Raw genomic sequence first — 10,085 nt, 5'->3', positions numbered from 1 at the left:
CAAAGTAAAAGTCAAAGAAACACAAATATCGTGATTTCACTTGTATGTGTAACTCATGAAATAAAATATGAACATAGAGGAAGGTAGGGAAAATTAAAATAAGACAAAATCATGGTGGGAGACAAAACCTAAGAGACTCTTAACTCTAAGAAATGAACTGACTATTGCTGGAGGGGAGCTGATTTGGGGAATGGGGTAACTGGGTGATGGGCATTAAGGAGGGAACAAGATGTAATGAGCACTGGGTGTTACATGTAACTGACAAACCACTAAATTCTACCTCTGAAACTAAAAGAAAAAAAGTGTTTTGTCAAAAAAAATCACAATTTGTCAAACACCATTGTGTATTAATTATTACAAGCAACAAGAGTCTAAAATTTGCAGATAAGTTTAACAGTATTTATAGTATATTCCCCAACATACTTGCTACGTAACACTATGTAATCAAAGTAACATCACTAGTCACAAGGCGTATCAGCAGTATGTGATCTCTAGTGATGAACTGAGAAGGCAGTACCATTTCTGTAGCAATCTTATGGACAACCTCAATTTCAATGACAAAAATCACACAAACCCATACGGAGTTACATTAATAAATATTCTGTAGATTCTTCAAAAACATCAACATTGTCAAAACAAAAGAAAACTGGGCAACTGCCCCAAGCAAAGGGGCATTAAGGAGACTATGACAACTATCTGCACTGTAGGATTCCACTTTCAATCATGGATTATAAAAACATCAGTTAAGAGGAATATACCAATTTCCTAGTATAAGTAACTGTATAACGCATATGAAAGATGTTAATATAAGAGGAAGGTAGAGAAAAATATACATTTTTGTAAGCTGAAAGTTATTTGAAAATAAAAATTAAAAAAATATTTCTAATATTTCTGGTTTCCAGTCTTTAAAAAATAATACTCAAAATATATTGATAGAACAGGTAAACCAAATACAAAAACCTGACAAAAGCAGAATATAAGCTATTTATTTAGGATATTTTCAGAAATTGCAAAGAAAATTGTAACAACAGGGAAATATTTACGAATATATATGCACAACAAATAGACATCCACATTCATACATACACAAAGTATAGCTCAAGAATGTTCATTTTTAGGAAGTTACTTTTTAGCCTAATCAATAATTATAATGGCATGTGTGATAACCTATAATCACCTATAATAGGTGACAAATACAAAACATTCTATTAAACTGTCAACAAATTTTGCATAAATTCCCAGGATAGGAAAATTACCTAAAATGACCCATAAGCAAATGAACCTTAAAATAGTAAGATTAATATTCACTGTCAAATAAGCGAGGGCTGTTTCTGCTTCCATATTTCTATAAGAACCATGAATTAAGAAAGGCAAAATTCTGGAATTTTAATGAAATGTCACTAGGAAAGTAAACAAAAATGGCTCTTTATGAAAATAAACTAATTGTACTATTCCCATAACTACACTAACAAAACTATGAAATGACTGGGAATGAATTAAAAAATCACACCAGCAGTTTCCCAACAATTTGATTAAAAAAAAAAAGACATACCTTGCAGATTGATAGGAAGACTCACTTTTAAAGACATCTATTCTCTCCTAATTAATCTATTTAATTTGGTGCAAATGAAATTAAAACTGCATTTTTTTCCAACTTGCAAAATAATTTTAAGCATCAATTGAGAGAAAAAAATGCGACTATAGAGAGGAAATATTCTGAAAAAAAAAGAAGAGAAATGAGATCTCAATGGAATAGACAAAATCATCAGTAATTTTAAAGTATCAAAAGACAATAAGGCAAACAAATAGAGATGCAGATGATTCTATGAGGGAATTTCTAAGTAACTATGGTAGCAATTAGCTAAGTGGTAACTGCTTAACTCAAGGTAAATAATTTGAGTGGGTATTGGTTTAAAACCACAGTAACAATTAATGGAAAAAATGAAATGACAGATTAACTGACAAAAACCAGAATACAAAGAACGCATAAGAGTGATGGACACATTTCTGAATAAAAACACAAAACTCAAAAGGCATGAAGCAGAGCATTATATTTGAAAACACAACTTTTGTACAACCAAAACGTCACAGTAAAATGGTGATGAGAACATATAGTATGTAATTTGCAATGCATAACAAATGGTTAACATACTAACACACTTAGTCATAATGATCTCTTAGATCTCTTAGAAACCATTACAAAAACACTAATATTCTGAGGGAAATGAAAAAAAAAAAACAGAGGAAAATGAAAAAACAAGTGACTAGTAAGTTTTAAGGATTTCTGAAGATGACTGAACTGAACAGTAAGAGAATAAAAGCAATTTTTGTAATACCACATTGTCAAAGATTAAAAATCTGAAATGTAATGTTTGTACTGTTTAAGAAAAGAGAAATCTCAGAAACAAATACTGGGAGAAAACTGATGAGGACAATCTATACCATTTGGGGAAAATTTTTACTTTTGACTCAGAATGTAAATTTTGGGTATACTTAATTCTGAGAAGGTGGAAATACTTTGACTATTTTCAACAAATTAGCCAGATAAATTAAAAATCATTTCTAAATAAAGCATATAACTGCCTAGAAAATTTGTAGCTAATATATTGGTCCAAAAGACAACTAGCATATATTTTGTTCATCAATATACCTGAAGAATATAAACACAAAACTCCATTAACTGTAGATAATCTTGGAGAGTAGAATTAGGAGGGGGAAAAAAGCATTTAAGAAGTAAAAATACTATCCTTGATAAATTTCTGTGCCTTTTGAAATCTGGAAAAGGGTAATTTTTTGTCCATCAATTTTAAATTTACCCTGTAATAAGTGAAAATTATAAATACGTGCACTTTATTCTAATGGGAATACTGAAATGACATTTTGCAATCACACCATACTGAGCCTCTCTGGGTAATAACATCTCCACCATCAAGATCCTGAGATTTAGTCCAATGTCAATTATGAAAACAGTCAACATGCCTGGTTACAATTCCCTCCAATGACACTCTAGGTAATTCTCAAACTTGAGTTTTCTCGGTCCATTTTTCTGATCTGCGAGGAGTATCCACTCCAATACATGAAACAGAAGTCTCCATACATTATGAAGACTGTCTTTTGGATTTGAAGATGGTGGCAGAAGCAATAGCATCAGTTTTTCTGTTTAGTCACCACCTGAGAGACACATTGGGGAATGGGTAAAAGTTAGAAACACACTTTTACATAATTATCACCAGGAGCTAATAAAATTATGCACAATGAAATGCAACATCCATTAAAAATTGTGAAGAAAAAAACAGATGGATCAAAATTACTTTTGGAATTTTCTAATAAGGCTGGAGATGATAATTACACTCACTGTGTTGACCATTACATAATGCACAGAATTTTCTATTCACTATCACTATTCACTACTGATACATCTGAAGCTAATGTAACACTGTCAACTTAAAAAAGCCAATTATTGGTTCATACCTCTCTAGTTCTCATGTTATGTTTCTGTTCAGCTATGCATTTGAATGATTGCTTGTATCCCTAGATTGTTCATTCACATACAGAATTATTTTACACAATCTACATGCATTTCTGTACACAGGGTAACAACGCCAAAAAATTCCCCAAAAATAACAAATGGACCTCAGTACATTTGGTGAGAAAAATGGTATCTATAAGATATAGAGATAATGGAACTTAGATCTTAAATCCTTAGGTCTAACTTAGATCTAACTTAGAAATAAATCCTTAGATTTAGATCCTAACCCATTATTCAAGCTGGCTATCAAAAAATTGTTGAGTAGACACTTCCTCCAAGAAGTCTTAACCCTAACCCAGAATAACCTTAAAGGTGAAGGCATTAATCATAAAGTATTTTTTTCTTAGGATTAATCATTATTAAATAAAAGATTAAGGACTTCTTGGAGGAAGAACAGTATGTAATCTGAATAGACCTCATTCCCCACTAGCTATCACCATAAATTCATTAATCTTAATAAAAACATAATATTAGTTCCTGTCTAACCAAAGTGTTCCTTCCTGAATCAAATGAGCACTTATCTGTTCTTACAGTAATTTCTCCAAGGGGTATTCCTGGAACCAGAGATCAGAGATGAAGAACCCCTGAATGAATAATACTGCCAGTGAGAGGTCTGATGATACCAATTCTTGCAATTACAAACCAGGAGGGCAGAAGTGTGTTTTCATGGAACTATCACCTCCTGATAGGAAAAAAAGAAACACTGTAAGGTAAGGTATAGAACATTCTCATAGAATAGCTAAAGCAGCAGGTTAAGTGGATACTCATCTTGAACTTTTTTGTAAGTCCTTTAATTCTTAGAAACAATTCATCATTAATCAATCCCATAGTTGATGCAACTCTTCAGCATCGGCCATTACTTTACCCATACTTTTAAGTTTTTAAATTCCAGTTAGTTAACATACATACTAGTTTCAGATTCAACACTTTCATACAACACTCCTTGTTCTTCACAAGTGCCATCCTTAATCCCATCACCTATTTTCTCCATTCCTCCTACTTACTTCCCTCTGATAACCATCAGTTTGTTCTCTGTAGTTAAGAATGTTTCTTGGTTTGCCTCAGCCTTTTTCATTCCTTTGCTAGTTTGTTTCTTAAATTCTACATGCATGAAATATATGGTATTTGTCTTTCTTTACTGACAATTATATGACTGCAATCCACCTCACTGCAAATGGCAAAGCCTCATTCTTATTTTATGGCTGGGTAACATTCTATTGTTTATTTACCACTTCTTCCTTATCCATTCACCAGCTTATGGACACTTGGTCTATTTCCATAGTTTGGCTATTATAGACAATGCTTTTATAAACACTGGGGTGCATGCATCCCTTAAAATTAGTATTTTTGTATTCTCTAGGTAAATGCCTCATGTTTCAATAGCTAAATCATATTTTTAACTTTCTGAGGAACTTCCACACGTTTCCATAGTGACTGAACCAGTTGGCATTCCCACCAACAGTGCAAGAGGTTTTCCCTTTATTTTGTTTCCATGAACTTCTCCCTTTAACACACTATAAAATTTACCTGCAAAAATTCTGTCCAACTAATACAGAATTGATCATTACCTTTATAATACTATGTCATAATATTTGATTATAAATAAGGTCATTAATTGAAAGAATACACAAATAATCTCCTACATTCTACATCTAATCCACATCTCTATTTCAGCAAAAATTATCTTTGGAAAGAATTGATTTTCTCACTAATTCTCAGACATGGCTCAATATTCCAAAGTCTGCCCCAGTGATATTTTCCTGAGCCTTACCAAAGCTTTATATTAAAACGGTACTTCTTGATCTACAACTTCTTACCTGTTGTTCCCAGTTAAGACTTTTACATTAAGGAAGTCCATAGCATGAGGGATATTCCTGATGTCAGTTGTCCTCAGGTTATCTATAAATCTCTCCTTTTCATTATGTACTTCTGATAAGTAAGGATACAATATAGACAGTTACAAGTGAGACACCAGGACACACAAATTAGGATGACTACAAAATTATCAGGAGTAATGAAGGGAGATAAAAAAGCAGTTAATAGCACAGTAACTTTTTAAAAATTTTCTCACCTTATCAGTGAAATTTTAACACAAATTTATTGAAATGTTTCTCATGTTTATTCTGAATAATATTAAAAAATGTAAAATCCTACTTGAAATCCTTCTGGCAGACTGCCACTAGCACAAAAGGAAGTAAAGAAACCATTCTCTAATTACTCCCATTAATTAAGAGTAACTTCCAACTTATTCCAATAATCTCTCCCTCAATCAACGTGATCTAGCCGGTAGCCACAAATACAGCAGTGAATTATGAAAATTTACCCTTATGAGCAGACACTTCTCCAATATAGACCTACAAATGGCTAGCAGACATATGAAAAAATGTTTATCATTATTAGCCATCAGGGAAATTCAAATCAAAACCACACTGAGATACCTCATTACACCAGTTACAATGGCAAAGATTAACAAGACAGGAAATGACAAATGCTGGAGAGCATGTGGATAAAGGGGAACCCTCTTACATTGGTTGGTGGGAATGCAAGCTGGTGCAGCCACTTCGGAAAACAGTGTGGAGATTACTCAAAAAATTAAAAATAGAGCTACGCTATGACCCTGCCATTGCACTCCTGGGTATTTACCCCAAAAATTCAGATGTAGTGAAAAGAAGGGCCAATGTACCCCAGTGTTCATAGCAGCAATGGCCACAATAGCCAAACTCTGCCAAGAGCTAAGATGGCTTTCAACAGACGAATGGATACAGAAGATGTGGTCCATATATACAATGGAATATTACTCAGCCATCAGAAGGGCTGAATACCGAAAATTTTATCACCATAGTTGGGACAGAGGAGATTATGCTGACTGAAGTAAGTCAAGCAAAGACAGTCAATTATTATAGGGTTTCACTTATTTGTGGAACTTAAGGAATAACGTGGAGGACATTAGGAGAAGGGAAGGAAAAGTAAATTGGGGGAATCAGCAGGGGAGATGAACCATGAGAGACTGTGGATTCTGAGAAACAAACTGAGGGTTTCAGAGGGTGGGGGGGAGGGAAGATCAGTGAGCCTGGTGTTGAGTATTAAGGAGGGCATGTATTGCATGGAGCACTGGGTGTTACACACTATGAATAGTGGAACAATATATAAAAACTAATGATGTAATGATGTAGTGACTAACATAATACAATAAAAAAGTTTCAGTTACTTATTTTAATCATTCATGTGTTTGTAAACCCAAATACAATTTTTTAGCACCTACCTCATATCCCATCTTCTCCCATATTCTTTTCGTGTATCCCACGATACTGTTTCAGTGTGTGAAACTCTGCTGTACTAGTCTCTAAATCACACGTTCTTCATGATCACTCACAAACTATTCATAATGGCCACTGGGAATACAAAATTGGATATAACAGCCCAATACTCTCAAGATGTCAACAGGCAAGGATACAGAAAGGCACAAATTTGTTGTATCTTTTAAAAACCCTTTTGTTGTCTAAATATTCCTTTTGAAATATCTTCACAATTTCAAATGCCAAAAGCAGAAGCAGCCCTTCCATTCCCAACTCTCTACACAGTAATGTTAAATTTTTGCCATATGATCTTCCAGACAACTTTCTGTTCAACAATTCATATATTCATCTCAGATTGTCAAGTAGCAATATACAGATAATTAACAATGTTTTACCATTTAGCTTAAACATGTACAAAAATCTTACGAAAAATGCTTAAATAATCACCATTATATTAACTCTGATGACTAAGTATTACTTAACTCTATAAATCATGGCAGAATAATTACATTCCTTGGGAATAGTAAACATTAACACTTTCATCAGAACAACTAGAAGCACATGGATACACCTCTGTAAACACACTATTGATGTTTGTTCAAAAAATAACATTAAAAATATCCACTTAAAACACCCGTTCATATAAGAATATCTTCCAGTGTTTAAATTATATTCATATGATGAATAAGATATAACCATTATGATCTTTTAGGTATGTATTATTTCAGATGCTCTAATTATTTAATACTCAATATATAATATACTTTCTTCTTCGTAAATTTGAGACTTTGGAATAGATAAAATCCCAGCAGCAAGTTATACCACTTCAAATGTTTACACACTTTTATTTCAACTATTATTGACAAACTGCTATTCAAAAAATATGTTAATTTATATTTTCGTTTATATTCTTTATTTCTTAGAAGACTACCAAGATGCAACACTTTTGACATTTGTTTGACTACGCATAACATACAAATATAACTATACACTGGATATTTTTGATAAGCTCTTAGAATAATAAAATATTCATAATCACAGCAATTATTTTCATTTAGATGTATATATACATGGTAACAAAACACACACAAAATAACCATTTTATATTAAAAATAATATACATTTAGATATATCATGAAGTGGGATTATAGAAATGTTTAAGCTTAGATTTGACATATTTCCATAATTTTCAAAAAAAATAAAATGCAAAGCAATATGGTAATAAATGAGAAAGAGAATAATATCAGGTTTATACTCCTACAACTAATTTTACTGTATACAGGTGCTTAACATTTATATTATATATGTATATGCATATATACATATAAATTTGCCATAGTAGATTTATATGACACAGTAAAATAACAATTACTTAGCAATACAGGTATCACTTAAGTATGAACAGATCTGTGATTTTAAACAATTCCCTTTCTCATTTCTTCCTTATCCTAAGGATAACATACATCCTGATTAATTTTTTTTTAAGATTTTACTTACTTATTTGACAGAGAGAGAAATCACAAGTAGGCGGAGAGGCAGGCAGAGAGAGAGGGGGAAGCAGGTTCCCCGCTGAGCAGAGAGCCTGATGCGATGCGATGCGGGGCTCAATCCCAGGGCCCTGAGATCATGACTTGAGCCAAAAGCAGAGGCTTAACCCACTGAGCCACCCAGGCGCCCCTTGTTTGTTTTTTAAGTATAAAATCTAATCTTTTCTTCTATATGAGAAGCTAACGATCTGAAGAAAAAGGAAGCAATCTGAGGATTTGATGATCTATCTACCCCTCTGCCCAAACACCTACCTAACAATCATCAAAATGTTACATAACCTTAAAAGAACAATTATTACTTATTACACTGACAAAATATTTAGAAAAAAACAATTTATGGTATTTGACAATGTAATATTTATAAATGTATACATTGTGAAATTTCATGTCTGGAAAAACTAGGTATTTATAAATAATATAGTCATCTGCTATTTACAAAGTTGTCTTGTATGCTGTCATGCTGTCCAGTTAAATACAAAACTGAATAGTTCTAAGAGGGAGAATAAAATTTCTTATGTTACATATTTTCTATGATTAAATACATAATGCCCTTTCAGCAATACACCTATAAAATTATGACTTTGGATTCTTAATGTGTAATAAATACAAGGACTAAACAGTGATTAAAATGTAAAATTTTCTCTGAGAGAACTGAAGAGTGGTAGTACACCCTTCTAACTTTCTCCTTCTAACTTTCTAACTTTCCCTCCTAACTTTCTCCTTCCCCTAACAACAGATACCAAAATATGTATAGCTCAAGAAACCTAAAATTGTTATCAGTTGCAATGCTATTACAACACTTGATAACAGTGACTATGAAATTTTACAATGAATTATTTACAAAATTATACTTTGTGAGACTCTACACATCTAGAAAGACTAGATGTTAAAAAGTAAAAAAAAAAAAAAACTGTATCTGCCTATTATTTACAAAGTTGTCTTGAATATTGTCATGCAACCAAAGGAACAAATACAGAACTGTATATTGTTCCATGAGGTAGTATAAAAATCTCCTTAGAAAGTCATTTATATATCCAATGTAAACAACAACAATAAAACAAATATGGGAGAGGGATGAATAGGTGGAGCATAGAGAATTTTTAGGACAAATAAAATAATCTGTATAATACCATGAAGGATGCAGGACATTATACATTTGTCCACACTCACAAAATGTACAACACCAAGAGTTAGCCATAACAAAACATGGGCCTTGGCTTAGAACGATATGTCAATGAATATTCATCACTATTAACAGATGTACCAGTCTGGTAAGGGATGTTGATAATGGGGGGTGATTATGCATTTGCAGAATGGTTAATGATGGAGATTATGCCAAGTGTTGGGCTGGGGCTATATGGCAAATCTTTGTACCTTGCCCTCAAGTTTGCTGTGTACCTAAATCTGCTATAAAAAAATAGTCTTAACATAAAAATAAGATGCATATATATCAGGAAAGTCCTAATAAAATACGTCACAATACATTCAGAAACATCAAATGAATTTACACAGTGTAGGTTTAATGGCATACTATTTTACTATGAGAGTGGAATAAAGCACAATCTATTCTATTTCTCCTCGTAACAACCAAATTAATAGATAAATGTTGCACAGCTCCAAGAGCCTGTGCATAAATGATCAATGTCTTTGCTGTGCTGATTTTAAGACAATAATCCTAACACATTTACAATGAAAACATTTATATTATACTGC

General features: G+C 32.6%; 1 long non-coding RNA gene across 1 annotated transcript; it reads right to left on the bottom strand.

Annotated features, from left to right (window-relative positions):
* Positions 1-2,028: 2,028 nt before the first annotated feature.
* LOC308346190 lies at positions 2,029-8,040 on the bottom strand. Its single transcript, XR_013967148.1, has 4 exons — positions 6,792-8,040; positions 5,347-5,458; positions 4,061-4,211; positions 2,029-3,171 (listed from the first exon to the last, which is right to left on the bottom strand). It is a non-coding gene; the product is annotated as an uncharacterized lncRNA (long non-coding RNA).
* Between the last annotated feature and the right edge of the window lie 2,045 nt (positions 8,041-10,085).

This window comes from Martes martes (genome assembly GCF_963455335.1).
Source record: "Martes martes genome assembly, chromosome: 7".
NCBI classification, from domain to species: Eukaryota; Metazoa; Chordata; class Mammalia; order Carnivora; family Mustelidae; genus Martes; species Martes martes.
Note: the sequence above shows the minus strand (reverse complement) of the source record. Positions and strands in the feature narration are given on the sequence as shown.